The sequence below is a fragment of the Lycorma delicatula genome, chromosome 2, assembly GCF_047948215.1.
Source record: "Lycorma delicatula isolate Av1 chromosome 2, ASM4794821v1, whole genome shotgun sequence".
Classification (NCBI taxonomy): domain Eukaryota; kingdom Metazoa; phylum Arthropoda; class Insecta; order Hemiptera; family Fulgoridae; genus Lycorma; species Lycorma delicatula.
Genome location: NC_134456.1, coordinates 222467199 through 222488323, shown reverse-complemented (window position 1 = coordinate 222488323; position 21125 = coordinate 222467199). Strand labels below are relative to the sequence as shown.

The 21125-nt window shown below is 32.1% G+C and overlaps 1 protein-coding gene across 2 annotated transcripts in view; it reads right to left on the bottom strand.

The window, feature by feature from the left end:
* Positions 1-21125, bottom strand: part of Sytalpha (Synaptotagmin alpha) — a 760002-nt gene that overhangs the window by 738453 nt on the left and 424 nt on the right. The window lies entirely within an intron of this gene.

Below are 21125 nucleotides of genomic sequence, written 5' to 3'. Positions count from 1 at the left end.
ATTGTATTCGCAAATATTTTCTCTTTTAATAAAAGCTGTTATAGGAAGAAGTCTTGGCCGATTGATTTATTAATAATTTATTTTTATCGAAAAAAAAAAATTATAAAAATTATTACTCGTTGAAATATTTTATTACGTCTACTTGTAAAATAGACTATATAACTTCACATATTTAATCAAGTAGATAATTTTTTTTGTTAACTTTTAACAGAAAAATCAATAATGGTTTTCTTTAAAAAGACTAAGCGGTGACAAAGGAATTAATCTTATTCGAACACTAGAATGAGATTAATGTGTTACAGTGCTGGGAAATGTTTACTGCCGTGTTCATTATTCTTGTCGGGTAATATCGTGGATCGTTCAGTACACAAAAAACTTTCTTTCCAGTTATTTTTTTAAGTTTTTTTAAGTATTTGATGTATGTAAATAATTGTAGTCATTATGTTATAATACCGCATATATTTGAACGTGTATGTAATATAATGAATAAATATGACTTTAACTTTCTTGAAAGTATATTAACAATCTATACTATTGTATAAAGAGAAAGAGGGTTTTTGTTTGTTCGGGATAAACAAAAATATTGAGAGGCTAATTCATCGCACTATAAAGGTGGTGGATCATCAATGGATATACAAATATTCACATAATTAGATAATATTTTATTTTACTATTTAAATCGTTATTCTGCTACTAACATCTAATTTTAAACACATACAATAATTTAGGTTGAACGTTTATTAAATTTTAATGTTGACTTAAAGGCGATATGATCTTTATGTAAAAGAAAGGGTTAATAAGAAGCAAAATATAACAAAACAATTAAAAAATAACATATGCTTCCACGATTGAACGCTTTCTTACATCAAATGGCACCGTTAGTTGTCTTGGTTTCAAGTTTTTATTAGTCAAAACTTTTGTTTTTCAATGTCCCTTAAAATGATTTGTCACAAACTTATATTTTTTTTCATTTAACATTTTTTATTTGCCTTCTCTGGGTGATCAGGAAGTGGTGATCTCATAACAAAAAATTAGGTCAATTTAAGGAAGAGAATTTGCTAAATTTCATTCTTCTATGTTTAATGACAGTCGAAAAATTATTTAGGTTTTACGTACTTTATGAATATCCTTTAGTGTGTCCCACGAAGAAGTATACGCTTTAGATTTAGTTATCGCTCGCCTTTTCCCAGGCAAATTCTATTGAAATTTTACAGACCTTTTAATGAAGGTTCTAAAAATGTTCTTTAAAAATATCAAACTTTAGGATTTATAGGTGTCTTTCAAATAAAAACATCAATTTCAGATAAACCGCATTTCTTATTCATTACAAAATATCTGGTAAAAATAATTAAAAACAGATAATAATTAAAACGAGAATTATTAAACACGAATAGATAATTATCCAGGTTATGACTAATTATTAACTTATTTTATTTAATTTGAACATCTGTTTACCAATACATTATCTGTTTTTAATCGTTTTTACTAGCTATTGTGTAATGAATAAAAATGTAATTTATCTGAAATTGATGTTTTATTTAAAAACCGCCATTTTGTTTTTGTAGAGCCTAGAAGGTTGAAACTTTTACAGAACATTTTTAGAACCTTCGTTAAAGGGCTGTAAATTTTCAATAAAATTGGTGGGGGAATGGATGAGTGATAATAAATCAAAAGCGTATACCTCTTAGAAATATATCCTTTATTTCCTCTAGAAGGAAATAAGAACGAGATGGGAAGAATACATTGCAGTTTTATATGCGTTAGGAGAAGAGCCAAGAGAAGAAGAGTACAAGGTTCATGAAGATCAAAAAGGGTACAGTATATTAAAAGGTGACTTAAATGAGGCGATTAAAATGATTATAAAAGGAAAGCTGAGGGATGTAGTGAAATATCAGTTGAACTCTTCAAAGCACTAGAAGAGACAGGAGAATTCTTATTACTAGATCTATGCGATCAAATACTTGAAGAAAGAAAGTGGCCGGAGGACTTCTGGGATACAATAATGGTAGTAGTAGAAAAAAAAGAAATACATAGAATTGTGAAGAACATAGAATGATTAGCCTAATATCAAACGCAGCTAAAGTACTATTAACGGTTCTAAATAAAAGGATATACAATAAATTGAACGGTAGCATTGAGGAAGAACAGTATGGGTTTAGAAGAAGTGCTGGAACAAGGAACGATATAGGGCTGCTGAGTAATAGGTGAGATACTTGGAAAGGAGGTAGAGAGTGTATGTCGCATTTGTCGATCTAGAAAAGGTGTTTGATAGAGTTATATGGGATAAATTACTGCTAATTTTAGAAAAGAAGGGAGTAGACTGGAAAGATAGGTGCCTAATAAAAAAGCTGTACTATAAGGACGTACAATAGGAGACGTACTAAGGAGCTGTACTACACAAGACGAAATGACATGAAGAATAGGCAATGGAAGGGGAGTGAGGCAGGCCTGCTGCATGTTACCAACGCTGTTTAGTATACATATCTGAAAGAAATAACTAAATGCGGTCTAATTAGAAAAAGAGGAATGAAGATCGAGTAAAGAAGAATAGAATGGATACGTTTTGCCGATAATATGGCAGTACTGGCGGACAGCCCAAGTAAATTAAATGAAATGCTTGAAGACTTAAATAAAGCCTACAAAAGTCAGGGTATGAGGATCAAAAAAAAGAAGACAAAATGTATTTAGCTGGAAAAGAGGAGGGGATTAAGGTTAAGGTAGGAAATGAAGTTTTAGAGCAGGTGAAGAAATTTCAGTATAGGGAGCTTTATAACCGATGTCCTGTCTTGCACAGTAGAACTTAAAATAAGAATATCAAGAAGTAAGCAAGCATTTAGTAAGAAGGGAAGACTGCTGTGTGGAAAGTTATACTTAGTGTTAAGGAAGAGATTAATAAAATGTTTTATCTGGAGTGTTACGCACTATGAAACTGAAGCGTGGATGATGAAAAAGGTAGTCGAGATATAAATGCGGTGCAGAATGATAAATGTAAGATGGCAAGACCATGTAACAAATGAGAAATATTAAAGAGAATCGGAGAGAACAGGAAAATGTTAAATGGGACTAAATATAGGAAAAGGAACCGACTAGAACATTCTACAAGAAGGGGTTTATTAGCAGATGTGATAGAAGGGTTGATGAATTCCTTCCTTATCACATTCTTGCTTGGAAAGGAATGAAGAGGTTTCAAATGAAGGATAGGATTATAGAAAAGGGAAAATACGCTGAAACAAAGAGGTTAGCAAAGAACAGAACAAGGTGGAGAGCACCAGCCGTGAAAGGACCTGTTCAAATGTTAGAACACTATGAATGAATTATCATAATCGTGTAGTTTCATGCGATGAAACTAAATAAATTCATCACTAAATATAACTATTAGTACGGTTAATTTGTAGAGTGAAATGAAATATAGTTAATCAAAACATTTCTCCACAGTGTCTATTTTCCACGTCACTGTTTCTCTGTCGAGAAATTAATGGATTTTAGATTACATGTTTTTAGTAATTAAAAGAGAACTATTTCATTATTAAATAAACATTTATTATATTATTCAAATAACGCTAACTTTATATAAAGTTTTGGAATTTACATCTGTTGTTTCCCAGGCATAATGTTACTCTTCAACAGCTCTCTGTGAACAACTTAGCATACCACAGCTACAACATATTGCAGTACACTAACTAGCGCCACGTTCCCTTTTTATTTAACTACGCCTATTCTAGTAACACATTATTTAGAGAAAATTACAAAAAAGTGTTCATATCTATGAGATAAAATGTTGCCTAATAAAAAAGCTGTACTATAAGGACGTACAATAGGAGACGTACTAAGGAGCTGTACTACACAAGACGAAATGACATGAAGAATAGGCAATGGAAGGGGAGTGAGGCAGGCATGCTGCATGTTACCAACGCTGTTTAGTATACATATCTGAAAGAAATAACTAAATGCGGTCTAATTAGAAAAAGAGGAATGAAGATCGAGTAAAGAAGAATAGAATGGATACGTTTTGCCGATAATATGGCAGTACTGGCGGACAGCCCAAGTAAATTAAATGAAATGCTTGAAGACTTAAATAAAGCCTACAAAAGTCAGGGTATGAGGATCAAAAAAAAGAAGACAAAATGTATTTAGCTGGAAAAGAGGTGGGGATTAAGGTTAAGGTAGGAAATGAAGTTTTAGAGCAGGTGAAGAAATTTCAGTATAGGGAGCTTTATAACCGATGTCCTGTCTTGCACAGTAGAACTTAAAACAAGAATATCAAGAAGTAAGCAAGCATTTAATAAGAAGGGAAGACTGCTGTGTGGAAAGTTATACTTAGCGTTAAGGAAGAGATTAATAAAATGTTTTATCTGGAGTGTTACGCACTATGAAACTGAAGCGTGGATGATGAAAAAGGTAGTCGAGATATAGATACGGTGCAGAATGATAAATGTAAGATGGCAAGACCATGTAACAAATGAGAAATATTAAAGAGAATCGGAGAGAACAGGAAAATGTTAAATGGGACTGAATATAGGAAAAGGAACCGACTAGAACATTCTACAAGAAGGGGTTTATTAGCAGATGTGATAGAAGGGTTGATGAATTCCTTCCTTATCACATTCTTGCTTGGAAAGGAATGAAGAGGTTTCAAATGAAGGATGGGATTATAGAAAAGGGAAAATACGCTGAAACAAAGAGGTTAGCAAAGAACAGAACAAGGTGGAGAGCACCAGCCGTGACAGGACCTGTTCAAATGGCAGAACACTATGAATGAATTATCATAATCGTGTAGTTTCATGCGATGAAACTAAATAAATTCATCACTAAATATAACTATTAGTACGGTTAATTTGTAGAGTGAAATGAAATATAGTTAATCAAAACATTTCTCCACAGTGGCGTTGCTGGTCTATTTTCCACGTCACTGTTTCTCTGTCGAGAAATTAATGGATTTTAGATTACATGTTTTTAGTAATTAAAAGAGAACTATTTCATTATTAAATAAACATTTATTATATTATCCAAATAACGCTAACTTTACATAAAGTTTTGGAATTTACATCTGTTGTTTCCCAGGCATAATGTTACTCTTCAACAGCTCTCTGTGAACAACTTAGCAAACCACAGCTACAACATATTGCAGTACACTAACTAGCGCCACGTTCCCTTTTTATTTAACTACGCCTATTCTAGTAACACATTATTTAGAGAAAATTACAAAAAAGTATTCAAATCTATGAGATAAAATGTTAAAAATAATACGGTAAAATTTTATAAACGCATATTTCAAAGACTCTCTTTTACAGTTTAGCCTCTGGAACTACCGTAAGGTATTACTTCAGAGGATGATATGTATGAATGTAATGAAAGGTAGTCTTGTTTAGTCTCAGGTCGATCACTCCTGAGATGTGTGGTTAATTGAAACCCAACCATCAAAGAACACGGGTATCCACGATCTAGTATTCTAATCCATATAAATCCGCATATTTCAAAGACTAGATGGAGCTGCATTACCCTCTAATTCTGAAATAAATTTTTAATACTATTTTCAGTCCGATACTATATTTAATACTATTATACGGTAGTATTTTAATTTTAGTATGTAAGTTAAACAATACAAAACTGTTAAATTTCACTGTTGTGTTAGTCGTATTACTATTTTAAGTTCATATTTTTACAGTAGTTATTTAGTTTAATACTTTTAATACTATTTTCACTCTCATTCAGAGAACATAATTTACAAAAAAATAGTTAAAATAAATTACTGGAAAGGTAATAGAATTTAGATTAAGTTTAAGTAAAGATTTAATTTAAAGATATAAGTTTATTATTACGTGTAACTCTCTTTTATAGATCGATAATATTATTCCCTTTATAGTAGCAGTTAAAAATCAAAGGTTCTCTAAATCAACTTATATCTCCAGAACTGCTCGATCGATTTTTACCAAACTTGTCAGATTACTTCTATATACGCGGCATTGATGCTAAAAGGTCTAGGGACGAGGCTGTAGAATAAGGTCACGCTCAGTATCTCGAGATTTCACCTAATTAAGGTCTTATTTTTCTTAGGCGCATTAGTTAACGATTAAAAAATAATAATATTTGCAAAATCACACCCCCGCCTCAAAACATTTTTTTGCAAAATCACACCCCCGCCTCAAAAAATGCTCTAAATAAATTATCGGCTGCGGTATACCGCATCAATAGTACCTTCTCTCACTACATGGAGCGGTAGTGTAGCACTGACGTACAGTTACTGTGTCGTCCGCTTCTTTGTGACGTCACATGTGAGCGGTCAAATTAAATAAATGAGTTAAAAGTATTAAAGTGGCCGCTACTACCGTCACACCCGCGCGAATTAAATACGGTATGCGCGCGCCCTTTAGTTAGAATCATTGAATTAAATAAACAAAAAATATTATATTTAAATAAAACGATAAATATATTAAATTAAACTGCGTGTATATATGCGTGTAAGCCGTGCATCAGAAAAAATGCGCGTGTCCTACAGCTGTATTGTCAACTTTTTTTACTTATTTATTTTTGATATCAGATTCTATTTACTTATTTTTCGGACTGCATTAAATCGCTAATAATTTTCAAAATTTATCTTCGGATAAAAAGTCGATCAAACACTTCTTATTGTTCCAAATCGATTGAACCGCATCGATAATATTAAATTTCGTACTACATCTTAATGTGAAATAATTAAAAGAAAAACGTTTTGAGATTGTTTTTACCTCGATCGTTGTTTATGTCTGGCGTGAGTTACCTGTTAAAAAAAAGTTTTTTTTTTTATTAATTATATACAGAGAAGTGTTAAAAAATTTTGTAGCTCTATCACATCACTCATTAAACGATATAAAAAATGGATGGATTAAAAATTAACAATATTTTTCGGTAGAATATTTTTTCAGTTAGCATATAACACTCGCTAGGGAGAAACGATTCGATTTATTAGTATTATTAAATTTATTTTAAGATAATTAATTTTTTTTCATATCAACACTTAACTCACAAAATGTTTACTTGTAACACTACACTCAAATGATTTACTGACAAAACGTTTTATTTTTTACATTTGAATAAGTTTGTACGGTACCAGGTGTCATTTACAAAATATTTATCTAGTAAACATTTTATCCCGTCCTAAACTTTTTATTGCTATTATAAAAATGGCAAACCATCCTTACATAAGTGAATGAATGAACCCGTTCATCTTATTGATCAATGTCGTTCCATTTCAGTATTCAGTGTTGTATACTATTTTTCTTTTTTTTTACAAACCCGTTTTTATCGAGACAAATATATTCTATATAGTTTATTAAATATATAAATCTATCTTACAAAATTTTTTTTTTTTTTTGTCTTCAGTTATTTGACTGGATGCAGCTCTCCAAGATTCCTTGTCCAGTGCTAGTCGTTTCATTTCAGTATATCTCCTACATCCTACATCACTAACAATTTGTTTTACATATTCCAAACGTAACAAATTTTCCCTTCTACCTGTCCTTACAATATTAAAGCGACTATTCCAGGATGCCTTAGTATGTGGCCTATAAGTCTGTCTCTTCTTTTAACTATATTTTTCCAAACGCTTCTTTCTTCATCTATTTGCCGCAATACCTCTTCATTTGTCACTTTATCCACCCGTCTGATTTTTAACAATCTCCTATAGCACCGCATTTCAAAAGCTTTTAATCTTTTCTTCTCAGATACTCCGATCGTCCAAGTTTCACTTCCATATAAAGCGACACTCCAAACATATACTTTCAAAAATCTTTTCCTGACATTTAAATTAATTTTTGATGTAAACAAATTATATTTCTTACTGAAGGCTCGTTTCGCTTGTGCTATTCGGGATTTAATATCGCTCCTGCTTCGTCCATCTTTAGTAATTCTACTTCCCAAACAACAAAATTACCTCCATAATCTTTTCTCTTCCTATTTTCATAATATGAAAATTTTACATTCAGTGGTCCATCTTCATTACTTTCATTTTACTCTTTTTTATTTTCATGCGGTAGTTCTTGCGTAGGACTTCATCCGTGCCATTCATGTTTCTTCTAAACCTTTTTTACCCTCAGCTGGAATTAATATATCATCGGCAAATCGTAGCGTCTTTATCTTTTCACCTTGTACTTTTACTCCGGATCTAAATTGTTTTTTAACACCATTAATTGCTAGTTCTATGTAAAGATTAAAAAGTAACAGGGATAGGGAACATCGTTGTCGGACTCTCTTTTTTATTACGACTTCTTTCTTATGTTCTTCAATTATTACTGTTGCTGTTTGGCTCCTGTAAATGTTGGCTCCAGTAAATTATTCTTCTATCTGTATTTGAACCCTAATTTTTTTAAAATGTTGAACATTTCATTCCATTCTACGTTATCGAACGCCTTTTCCAGGTCTATAAATGCCACGTATGTCGGTTTGTTTTACATTAATCTTCCTTCTACTAATAATTTGAGCCCTCAAATTACTTCCCTTGTCACTATACTTTGCCTGAAACCAAATCGGTCTTCTCCTAACACTTCTTCCACTCTCCTCTCAATTCTTCTGTATAGAATTCTAGTTAAGATTTTTGATGCACGACTAGTTAAACTAATTGTTCTGTATTCTTCACATTTATCTGCCCCTGCTTTCTTTGGTATCATTACTATAACACTTTTTTTGAAGTCTGACGGAAATTCCCCTTTTTCATAAATATTACACACCAGTTTGTATAATCTATCAATCGCTTCCTCACCTGCACTGCGCAGTAATTCTACAGGTATTCCGTCTATTCCAGGAGCCTTTCTGCTATTTAAATCTTTTAATGCTCTCTTAAATTCAGATCTCAAAATCTTACAAAAATAGTTATACTATTTTTAAAAGTATAATTGACGGTAAAAATGAAAAATTTATTTTATTAAACAAAAGAAAAAGCCTTTTAAATTAATTAAATAAAATTTAATTAATCTGACGACCGGTTTTTTAAACGTAATTTTAATTAAAAGATTACACGTAGGATTTTATTTATTTTTATTCAATTTATATTGTCTAGAAGCGTATCGGATGTGTAATATGTTATTCAAATGTATAAAACGCAAGTTGACAGCTTTGAAAAAGGTTTCTAACACTTTTCCTATTTCAATAAAATACCGTGTATATATATCCCAGAGCATGACGATTAAACCTCTCACCAGTTAAAAATTATTTTGAAACGTTCTGATAGGCACTACTACTCAAAATTGTTTATATTGCATTACCTACTTTTTTTAAACAAAAAAAAAGCAAATAAAATTCAATAAGTTAAATTTAATGTTGAAATATTTAGAATATAAGTAAAAAAACTTTATTTTTTTATTTTTAATTTGTCTGTTTTAGATTAGGTTTGTTAGGTTGTGTTGGCTTGATTATCTGAATGTATAAATGCGTGTGGTTCGTCTTAGTTTATTTTTCTGGATGTTTTACTCCTTTAGGTATTTGTGGCGCGTAGTGTGTGCGTGTAGTGGTTTGGTGTGGATGATGTTTGCTTGTTGAGACCGAATGCATGCGTGTGGGCGCTTCCCCCCCCCCACAACACCTGAAGTAATGCTTTATTAGCGGTTTCCCGGGAGGTGTGGTCGCCAAGGGTGGAGGTTTAGTCGGTAGTGCGCAGGAATACATACACTTTTTCTGTAAAAGGTTGCGGAACCTGTTAGCGACTCCGACACTGCTTCGGCGCCCGTAAATGGGGTTCCTCCACCTCAAAAAAAAAAAACAGACTTGGTTTGTTAGACATTAACTATCTTTTTTAATTAAATTATATTTTATTAGATATATATATATATATATATATATATATATATATATATATATATATATATATATATATATATATATATATATATATATATTATTATTATTATATTTTATTAGATTATATTTTTAGATATAAAATGTATTTAAGCCCACGAGAATTTGTTAAACATAATTTTTTATCAAATTTAAAAGAATTGAAATCTATACGAATTACAATAAATACTTGATGAATTTAATTTTTTTTTAATCTTTATTTCATTATTTATATAACATTGATAGATAAATGACTGATTTCAATTTTTAATTGAAATTTATTGATCGTGAAAAAATATTATATAAAACATAAACGGTAAAGAAATTCAACGATCGTTTAACTACCCAGACCGGTTTAAAGGTACTTTAGATTCATATATCCTCAAACTCTGTAGCGGATTGGTAGCGTCTCGGACTTTCATAAGGAAGGTTCTAAGTTCAAATCCCGATCAGGTCTGGCACTTTTCATACACTTCGAAATTAACCTCTCCTTATAGGTTACTATAATCAGTTCCAATATCTGTAATTAATGAATAAATATATATATTTACGCTCTAAGCTTGGCTTAGAACGAAGCCAAGTTAAGCTTGGTTTTCAACGAACCGTTATTTCGATAATTAATATTTTATTAGTAATCTTTAAGCGATAAACTTATAAGCGGAATATAATTAATAGAATTGCTTTCCTTACCCGTATCTAGCGCACTAGAAACCGGGTCCGGATAAAGAGAGTATGTACACGGAAGATCACGACGAAACAAAGATACTTTCAGGACATATGTTCTACCGGTAAAAATAATGAAAGTTCATATAAACACAGGTCTGGAAACGCTTCGTTTTCGAGTTACGGCTAACGAAAAATTTCGCCCGGGTTTTAGCTCTTCTAATAAAAAGAATCTCTACTGTAATTTTTTCTTTTTTTTACTGTAATTTTTTTTCCAAATTAAGAAGTAAAGTTAGCGGTTTCTTATGTAATTTGAGCCGGGAAATAAGATAAAATGAGTTACAGAACTGTAAATCCAGTATTTTTTAAGATATCCGACGTAAAACGCAAACTTCGATCGCTGGTCGTGGTCGCTGCTAATGATAAACAGGGGCCGCGGTAAAAAAAGAAGTAGAGTTCTGGACCGGGCGGCGGAAAACCGACGTTAAGTTATTTCTCTCGGACGAAGACTCTAAAAACAATCAGGTCGACATTCAGAAACCGTCCGCTGTTGTCATCTAGAAACAGGGAACTACTTATGCGGACCTACTGAGGCAGGTCAAGCGGTCCGCGGGTGAGGAACTGTCGGGTGACATCCTCTTCGTCCGGAAGGGCAGAGGGAGGACATGGAGGTCCGATTGCGAGGGTCATGGAGGGCTCCTCTCATTTTTCGAGAGAGGATAACTGCTTGTTCTCCGGAAACTATTGTAGCTGAGAAAACCTCGCTCAGAATGTCGGCCTTACCTCTTAAGGACGCAAAAGCCACAGAGGAGAATTTCCTGGAGGCTACCAAAAGAGTATTGAAAAACGATACGGTTCCTCGGGTCACACCCCTCAGACCTGTGTTTGGATCGACACAGAATTCCACAGTGTTGCTCCCCTTGGGTGACGCTAATAGACTGGCGGCGGTTGGACGGATCGGGGTCGGTTGGCAGTCGTGTCGGGTCGCGCTCCGGAGGCCGGATACAAGCTGCCGCCGCTACTGGGGGAGTGGCCATGCGGTGGCCAAATGTACTGGACTTGATAGAAGCCGCAGTTGTTATAATTACGGCGAAGTCGGAAGCTGAAAGCTCAACGCATGGGACCACAAAAGCGTGCGGCTTGTGGTTTTCCGGGTCACCGACCGGGGGCCCAGGTTTACAGACTTTTCATTGTATGAAACAAGAAAAAATATCAAAAGAACTGATGAACCTGCTAGAAGGAGTGAAGCGACCAAGATCTCAAAACGAGATGAGATAAGGAACGACATCACATCGACTGAAGAGCGGTAGTCACGCGCCCCTTCTGATCGGCCCCTTCATAACGAAGGAGTCATCTAAGACCCGTGGATACGAAACAGGGGAGATTATTACGGAGATAGGAGAGCGGTCGGTAGCCCGCGACGGTAACCCAAAAGAGGGAGAACAAGCAGAAGCAGAGATAGTAAAGAGATAGGAGAGGAGGACCGGCAGACATGTGTATTTTGTGAGTCGATTAGAGATGTAAGTCCAAAATGTGCCGGATAAACAAATCGCAATCAGATCGAGGAAGAGGCCCGTCGAAATAACGGGAAGTCTTGACAAGAAGAAGTAGACGTACTTGATCAGCCTAGTCCAAGAATCATTTGGGTTACACTAGAAAGGGAATCCTACCTTACGGTTTAACGGGTAGCTTTAGCGGTAAACGTAGACGTACCGATCGGTCTAATATAGCAGAGAAGACTCCCTTATAGAGTGAAACAAGACAGAGAATGAGTAGAACTAATTATCAGGAATCGAGGGATTGGACGTGAGACTAGCAAAATGTCAACAGCAGAAAAATATCTATCTGGTAGTCAGAAAAGAACTTATACCAGTAGTAGTAGCTCTCGGCTACTGCAAAAGTGGTTTTACTGACCCGACCCTTGGAACGGCTTGATTACGTCGGTTTTAACTAGACAAATGCGAACGGATTATAGAAATGTATAAAAAATTTATTTAACAAATATCCGCTGCTATTCTTGGTATTATTAGGTATTTTTCTTGGTAATATTGCGTTATCGATAATTTCCTAACGTCTACTTCTTGGGCGTTTAATAGGATTCAATATACGGATTGACCTAAAAGATATCTTCACTCGCCTCTTGTTTTATAGCATTCTCTTCATTTTCAAATAGTGGTTTTCGTTGGTGCTTTCTCCCTCCATACACAATTTAAGTGAGATCTTATTTCTTAGAATATCACCTGTTAATTTCTTCATATTTGTATACTTCAGATATTATTAAACTCTTCTGCCTTTTAATACATTTATTATCCTATCCGGTCAACAAATCGTAAATGTTCTTTTACAGCACCGTTATTTCAATAATACTTTTGGGTTCCTATAATCCAGGTTTCACATCTACTAAGAAAAGGTTCCAAATATATGTTTTTAATAATATATTACTTCTCATTCAACCGATGGTTAATTTGTAGTAAGACATATCTTCCACGTCTTTCTTATTTAGTAATTTACTTTGTATTTTTTATTTCGCTTCCTAATTAATTACTCCTACCTACATTATTTAATATTTTCCATTCAGTATAATTTTTATTTTATTTCTAATACATATTATTTTTTTTTATTTTAATCATCATGATAAGGCGATAAATTTTCCATATCTAAGGAACGCGAATTTGATTTATATTTGCAGGTTTTTTTAATGTCATTTATTAAAATATTTATCTTTTATTAATAAAAATTAACAAACATGTTAATAAAACAATAATAAAAACGTTTGCTTTTATTCTTTATAAAATTGATCCTCGCGTTTACAACATAAAACTACAAATTAAAATAGGTTTCTTGTTACTTTTATACGGATTTTAATACTAGATCGTGGATCCGGTGTTGTTTGGCGGTTGGATTTCAATTAACCGCACATTTCAGAAACGGTCGAACAGAGACAGTACAAGACTTCATATATATCATCCTCATTCATCCTCTGAAGTAATACCTGAAGGTGATTCCCGAAGGCTAAACAGGAAAAAAGGAAGGTTTCTTGTTTCAAATTTCTGTAGCTATTTCCCTACGAAGGTCTGTAAATATTTAATTTTTTTCTTCTTTTTCTTTTTGTGACGGATAACAAAATATATTAAATAAAATATAAAATATATTTAAAAATATATATATATATAAGCAGTAATATACTAAATATTTTATAAATTATAGAACGGGGTTCAAAGGAAAGCATTATTTAAAAAAGAATTTTCAAAAAAACTTTTACTAAAAAATTTTCAGAATTTAATTTTTATTTTTTTTTAATAAATGTTTTACAAATTTACTTCATTAATTTACCTTTATTTTTTATATAACGCGTAGATATATTATTAAAAAGGCCATGTTTTCGCAGTCATAGAAAAATATTTGAAATTCTTATAAGCTGTGATATTTCGAGTTTAATTGTTACATCCAGAAAGCTTACAGAGCGGTCGTAAAAAAAGGATCATAATGTTGCATATTTTACGAAGTTCAAATTCGTTATAGTTTCATTATGTTTCCATCACAGATCCAAAGATGGAAAGATCTTTTCATATTTAATAAGGTCATTTAAAATTAATGTTATCAAACGCCGATGTTCTAATTTACACAGTTCTACATAACCTTATGCCACTTCTGGAGCGAATTTCCTTAAGCGAAAACCCATAAAGTACAACTTCGATAATCCGTCTTTAGTCGATATAATTTTCTTAAAAAATAACATTTATTAATGTAAGAAAAATAACTGTTTATTTTTTAAAGATATTCAAAAATAAACAGTACCAATAATTTACGAAACTTTTTAATTCAGAATTGTTTAAACGTAAGCCATTTTTTAAGTTTATATTTATATATTTTATAAAACAAAGCCTCCATTTATTAATAAGTTTTTTTTTTAATCCGGCAGCATTAGCTGGAATTTTGGCAAGCGTTACCGCTATAATTATTTTTCCAAAATGGAGATTCTTCACTTTTGGACCAATAAAATTCACCGACAGGAATCTTAGATTTCAAGAATGGATAAAAAGAAAATTCGGATCGGTTTCAGTTGAACATATGAAAGCATCAAATAGTCCTAGAGAGTGCGGTCTTGATGAAATCGATTTCACACTCCTACTATAGTAAGTTATAAGCTAATTTATAATCGGTTTCTATTGCGTCCACGCGGGTGTGCTTTTATTTACGAAGAAACTAAGAGTTCATCCGTTTTTCCGGCTAAGGAAATATCCGTTTAACCGGCTGTTTAACTTGTTTACGGTTATACAATTTCAATATAGAAAAATATCTAGAAACAAAATCCATTTATTTTTTACTTCCTTGTCCGAAGTAAAGGAAGTATTTTGATCGCGAAAAATTTCGGTTTTAAGATTTCAACGGAAATATCCATTTTGAGTACCCCTGATCCGTTTTGACTAGTTTCGGCGCGGTCTGTGCGTACGTATGTATTTATCTTGCATAACCCAAAAACGATTAGCCGTAGGATGTTGAAATTTTGGATTTAGGACTGTCGTAACATATAGTTGTGCACGTTCCCTTTTTATTGCAATCGGCTAAAACAAAAGCGTCCAAAAAAATTCAAAATCAAAAAATATTTGAATAAAAATATTTTTCTTAACCGCAGTAATAAGCCCTCATCATAAGCGAGCGGTACTTATTTTTATCGGTTCCAGAGTTATAGACAAATCACTACGCATGTGAAAATCACGATGAGAGACCTCTAAGCACGGGAGGAGTCACCAAACAACAGGCGGCGTCGGAGGGTGCGGAAACGGACAGGTTCGCCAGTGAGCGACTAGGGGGTTCCCCGTGCATGTGGGGATCGCCTTGACGTGAAGAGGCCGCGGGCACTCCGCTCCCGTATCTGATGGCGTCCGCAGGTATTAAATATAAGGGGTATGCATGTCTGCCTGGTTAGTTTATGATGTAAGTTTGTCGTACTGATATTATGATGTAATGTTTTTGATTTATTTGAGTATTTTGCGTTTGATGTATACGATGTCTTTCTGATCTTGGGGTAATTCCCTGTTTCTCGGGGCCGTATTGTAGTATGTAGTATTTTGTATTTACTGCATTCCATGAGGATTAGCTGTTTGGATGCAGATTTTTACTGCTGTCCGATGTACGCATTTTTAGTATTGTGTTGTTGCACTGATCGTGTAATATTAATGAATGTCTCTTTTCAGGCGTATTTTTATGTTCTTGCTGTATTGGTTTTCATGATTTTTTTTTATATGATGTTTATATGTTGTGAGAGTTGTTTTCTTGAGTTTTTCTTCTCTTGTATTTGTATGACTTTTTTCTTTGTATGCAGTTTCATAATCTGTTTTCTGTATCTTGATGTAAGGTGAAGTATCTTATTTGCTGTGACCGATGTGTTTTTGTTGATATTCCTATTATTATGCGATTGCAATATAACGTATGAGTGTGTGAGTGGGCGTGTAAACCCCCCTCCGCTTTCAGAAGGAATGCTTCGTCAGCGGTTCCAGGAAGGATGGTAGCCAATGTTGGTGGTCTATTCGGTAGTGCGCAGGTTTACATACGCATATTAAGAACATCTTGCGGCATCTGTTAGCGAGCCCGACACTGCTTAGGCGTCCGTAAATGAGATTCCCCACCTCTTATAGTTAAGTTATAACCAAATAAAATTTTAATTAATGAAATATTTGGATCTTGGAGGAAGGCGCATCGGTTCGAATCCGACTTCATTTCCTTTTTTTAATATATTGATTTATAAATAATTATTAACCTCTGACCGTGAAAATGTTTTACAATAAATCATAATTCAATAATACCGATAAAAAAAATATAATAAAAATTATCAGAAGTTATTAATGAAATAAAATATTACGTACTTTCCATTTTTAAATGCGTATATGTAATTTAAGAGGCGTACAAGGAAGTTATGCGGTATCCACATCAGATATTTTATTTAGGCCATCTATGAACATTGAAAGATAAAGATTCACTGAATCCATAAACGTTACGATTTCAAAGCATAAGATATGCTAGAAATGTATTTTATCTATTCACAAACGGCTGAACTTTAGAAACGCTTACGTGTATTAGAAAAAAAATATTATTTGTTTACATGTATTCTAAATTTAGTGTGATAGTATACGTTAAAATGTAAAAAAGGAATAGACAAAAAATGAAATATTTCATAACGTTAATTTATATTCATTCTAATTTTATGACGAAAAAAATTATAAGAATGTTCTTAATTTTTAGTAAATGACTATGCGTGATAAAAATAATAATAGTTGTTATAATTCCATATATTAATTATATAACAGATCAAATCGAATAACATCTGATTAAATAAATAAAATCTGATAATAAACACCGTAAATAAAATAACAGCTGATTACTTTCACTTCTTTTGTGTTAAAGATCAATAGTATAGAGGTGGTTCTTATAATATTAAGCGTTACAAGTTTATTAAACTAATTTTAAATTATCAATGTATTTTTCCCATATTCATAAAAGGTTTTCAACAATTCTATTAATTTTTTTACTTTTACTAATTTATTTCTTTAAGTCTAATTATCTAAATGAACTGGTTTTCACGATTTTTTTTCTATTTTGTAGAGGAAGTTCCTATGGTAATCCCGTTGTAAGATTTTCCATTTAACTTAATTCTTTTTCCAGTAATGTATATTTTACAATCTGTACAATTAGTGAACAAAAGCAATCCCTTCTCCGTTCCCGAATGAGATAAGGATGTTATGTACGATATGTAAATGTGTTGTAGAGTTGTAGGCCGACCAATTCTAAGACGTAGCGGTTAACTGAACCTCAACCACCAGAGTTTATCGATATCCATCGGCTGGTATTCAAATCCGCATAAAAACAACTAACTTCTACCGATATTTGAAATTCAGGACTTAAATGGAAAATATCTTTTAACCTAAAATTATATTGTCTGTTTTTTACTTCCTTGTAAGAAGTAAAGGAAGTATTGTGATCGCGAAAAATGTTGATTTCAGATTTCAACGGAAATATCTATTTTGACCATCCCTGAATCCATTTCGACTACTTTCGGCGTGACGTCTGTATGTACGTATGTATGTAAATAAAAACTTAAAGTAGAAATTTTTGACACGATCACCGTGCTTTATTACCCTTTAATATAGCTATTGTAGTTATAATCGCCGGGAAAATAATATATATGTTACCGTGAAAAACCGAATTTAGAGAACGTCAACATTCTACGGTGAATTTCAACACGTACTAATAAATACGTCGGTGAAAGACCGAAATATTTGCTTATTCGGACCTTCACCGGTATATATCGATAAACAGAAATAAGCTCCGGTGGAGGTCGAAACGATAACTAGAAATCTTTTCAAAAAATCACCCGATACCAATTTCTAAGGTAAATAGATTACCAGAAACTCTCGTGAAAAATTTGATGTGAACACCACATGACTACTTGTATGCCTATTAAATTACATATACACATTTTTAAAAATACATAAAGTTTTATTTCACTAATTTTTAGATTTCTAATTTTGTTTTATTGTTATTGAATTATTACTTATTGTAAATTTTTTTTTTACAATCAGAGGTTAATAATAATTATTAATAAATCAATATAATTAAATTAAAAAAAGGAAATGAAGTCGGATTCGAACCGATGTGCCTTCCCCTTGTAAGATCCAAATATCTCGTTAATTAAAATTTTATTTGGCTATAACTCTGGAACCGATGAAAATAAGTACCGCTTATGAAATATCGTTGAAAAGCTCTCAATGAAAGCTTATTACTGCAGTTAAAAAGTCCAAAATCCAATTTTTTTTGGTTTTTGGGCCTTTTTGATTCAGTCGATTGCAATCGAGAAGGGAGGTGCACAACTAGATGTTACAACAGTCCTAAATCTAATCGTTTTTTAGTTACAAACGGTTGTTTTTGACGTACAGACGTCACGCCGAAGCTAGTCAAAATGGATTCAGGAATGGTCAAAATGGATATGTTCGATGAAATTTTTTGCGATCACAACACTTCCTTTACTTCGTACAAGGAAGTTTAAATATGTCAAACATAATCTACGCTCGCTAACCTCGTGTAATTAACGTTAAATATACAAATTATATATGTTATACTTCAACACTGGAAGCGATTAATCAAATTCATCGCATTCAACACGCACTGATGGTGAAAGTTGAATAAAAATATTTTTATAAAAAAAATTGAACAAAGGGTAAACTATTTCACCATTCGTTTGTGTCTGTATCGTGCATCCATGCAGTTAATATATTCTGTATATCCTCATTGGCCGTTTAAATTTATAAAATCCAGAAAATTTGATTAATCTTTTTTAAAATGCGGTACATAGATCTAAACTTTTTTATAGACGCATAGGTCACAGTATTACGCTACGTAAAATGAAATAAGTTATGTTATTTAGTTTTAAATAAGTGAAAATCGTTAATATTTAGAAATAAATGTTTTTTTCTTTTTACACAAACATTGCATAATCGTAAATGTAAACCCACGGATACGTCATAGTTATTAAAAATTTGTCAATATGAGTCGAATATATCGGTACCAACCAAGCAGCTAACAGCCCATTTTACTTTCCTAGCGAATAGAAAATATAAATTAAAGAGGAAAGTAAGAAAATAATGTCAAAAATAGGGTATCGTGGTTTTGTAAATCATTACTTTTTAGGGTCCAACTAATTCATCCAGATCAAAAAAAAAAGTAACAAATTTGAAATACTTTCCTGGCATTGGCTATTTATTTTTATATATTGGAAAAATAAATATACAAGAAAAAAGTTACTTAAGATTTTTTTTTGGGATGGAGGTGAATTAAGATGAATTTTTATTGTAATAATAACCAAACATTTATTATTTAAATTTTTAACATTATTAAACTTTAAATAAACTACAAAAAATTTTGAAAACTTGAAAAAAAAATCAATATTTTTAAACTTATATCAGCTCCCCCACCCGGAATATTGCCCCCGAACGTATTTTATTTTTTATTTTTTTGTTTATTGCCTGCACTACTATTGTGCCTAGAAAGATATTTTTTTTAAATTCGATTCAAATATGTACAATAATAAAACGATTACTTTTTACGATTTTTGTTGAAGCAGGGAATTTTGGGAAAATGTTTTTTTAAATGGTAAAATAAATATACGCGCGTGTTCTGAGCTTAATATAAAGTGGGGTTATGTTTTTACGATTTTGAGAAGATTTACTCCAAAAACTCCTTCTCACCCCGTGGGGATGTTGACTCCAAGATTTTATCGACAAATTGCTTCATATATTTGTACAAAATTTCATCAAAATCAGTTTATCCAGTCAAAAGTTATTAAACTTCAAACCACGCCAACCCGCGTAAATTATCTCCCACTTTTTTTGTTGTTTTTGGGGCGCCTGAGTCATGAAACATCGAGAAAGAAAAAAAATCACATACCCTATTTTTTGACTGATTTATAGATTTTTTCCTTCATGCAGCACAGCTCTGAAGCTATGATGCCAGGAAATACAACTTACGTACGTATGAGTGTCGCACTGCTTTTGACCTTATATCTTAGGATTGGCCGAACCGATTTTTATTCAAATTTGGTCAAACATTTCTGTATATGAAGCATTGATCGCGATATTTTTTTTTCAAAATTCATTAAGGGGGCGACAGGATAAAACGAACAAACAAAATTTCGATTTTCTTAGAGGCATTTTAGGGAAAACTTTGTTAAAACAAATTAATTACTTATACTGTGCATATATAAATGTTCTAAACATTTTTTTTTTTTCAAAAATCAATCCCCACATCTTAAAATTGTATGTTACTTGTTCTTTTACCCTATCATCCTTCGGTTTAAATATTTTTTATACGTTTTTGAAAGTTTATTCGTTAAATTAATAATAACATGATTGCCGTAACAAAATAAAATATATGTCAATAACCGGACATAAATTTTTACGGTTTTTTTTTTACAAAGCGTCCAAAATAACTTTATAGAACCCTAATCAACAAGTTATACGTGTTAAGAACACTGTTTATCAATTCAAAACGGTAAACAATAACCGCTTTTATCTTCATAGTCCATCAATATGGAAGATTTTATTAAATAACATAGCAGAAAATAAAGCGTATGAAATAAACATAATAATTTTCGTTCGGTATTGACGTTAAAAATGCTTTCTATAATTTCCTTTCACTAAACAAGCACATGCTGTGCTTTTATCCAGCTGGTTTCGGGTTCGATTCCCAACACGGGTCTCGCATTTTCTTAATTTATAATTTCATTCGTATAAAATTTTCGTATAATTTTTTTCGTTAAAATACTCTTGTAATACATCCAAGATGTTATAATTTTTTTTTCGAATAAAAATAAAAATCTAAACTATTAGCTATTTAAAACCAAATTTCAGTAAAGTTTTGACAGCATCGTAATACGTTAAAAATCTACGAATAAAAAGTTTTAAATTGCATTGACGAAATGTTTTCATTTGTACATACTGTTTTTTTCGGGTTTTCCATATGTTTCCGTTATTTTTTTCTTAATAAATAATTCGGTTCCGATCTAATTTTAATCATTATAATAAAAACGTAAATTCTCCTTATATTGTTATGTTATTATTTAAGAACATTAATTCTGTTATTATGTTGAAACATATAAAAAAATA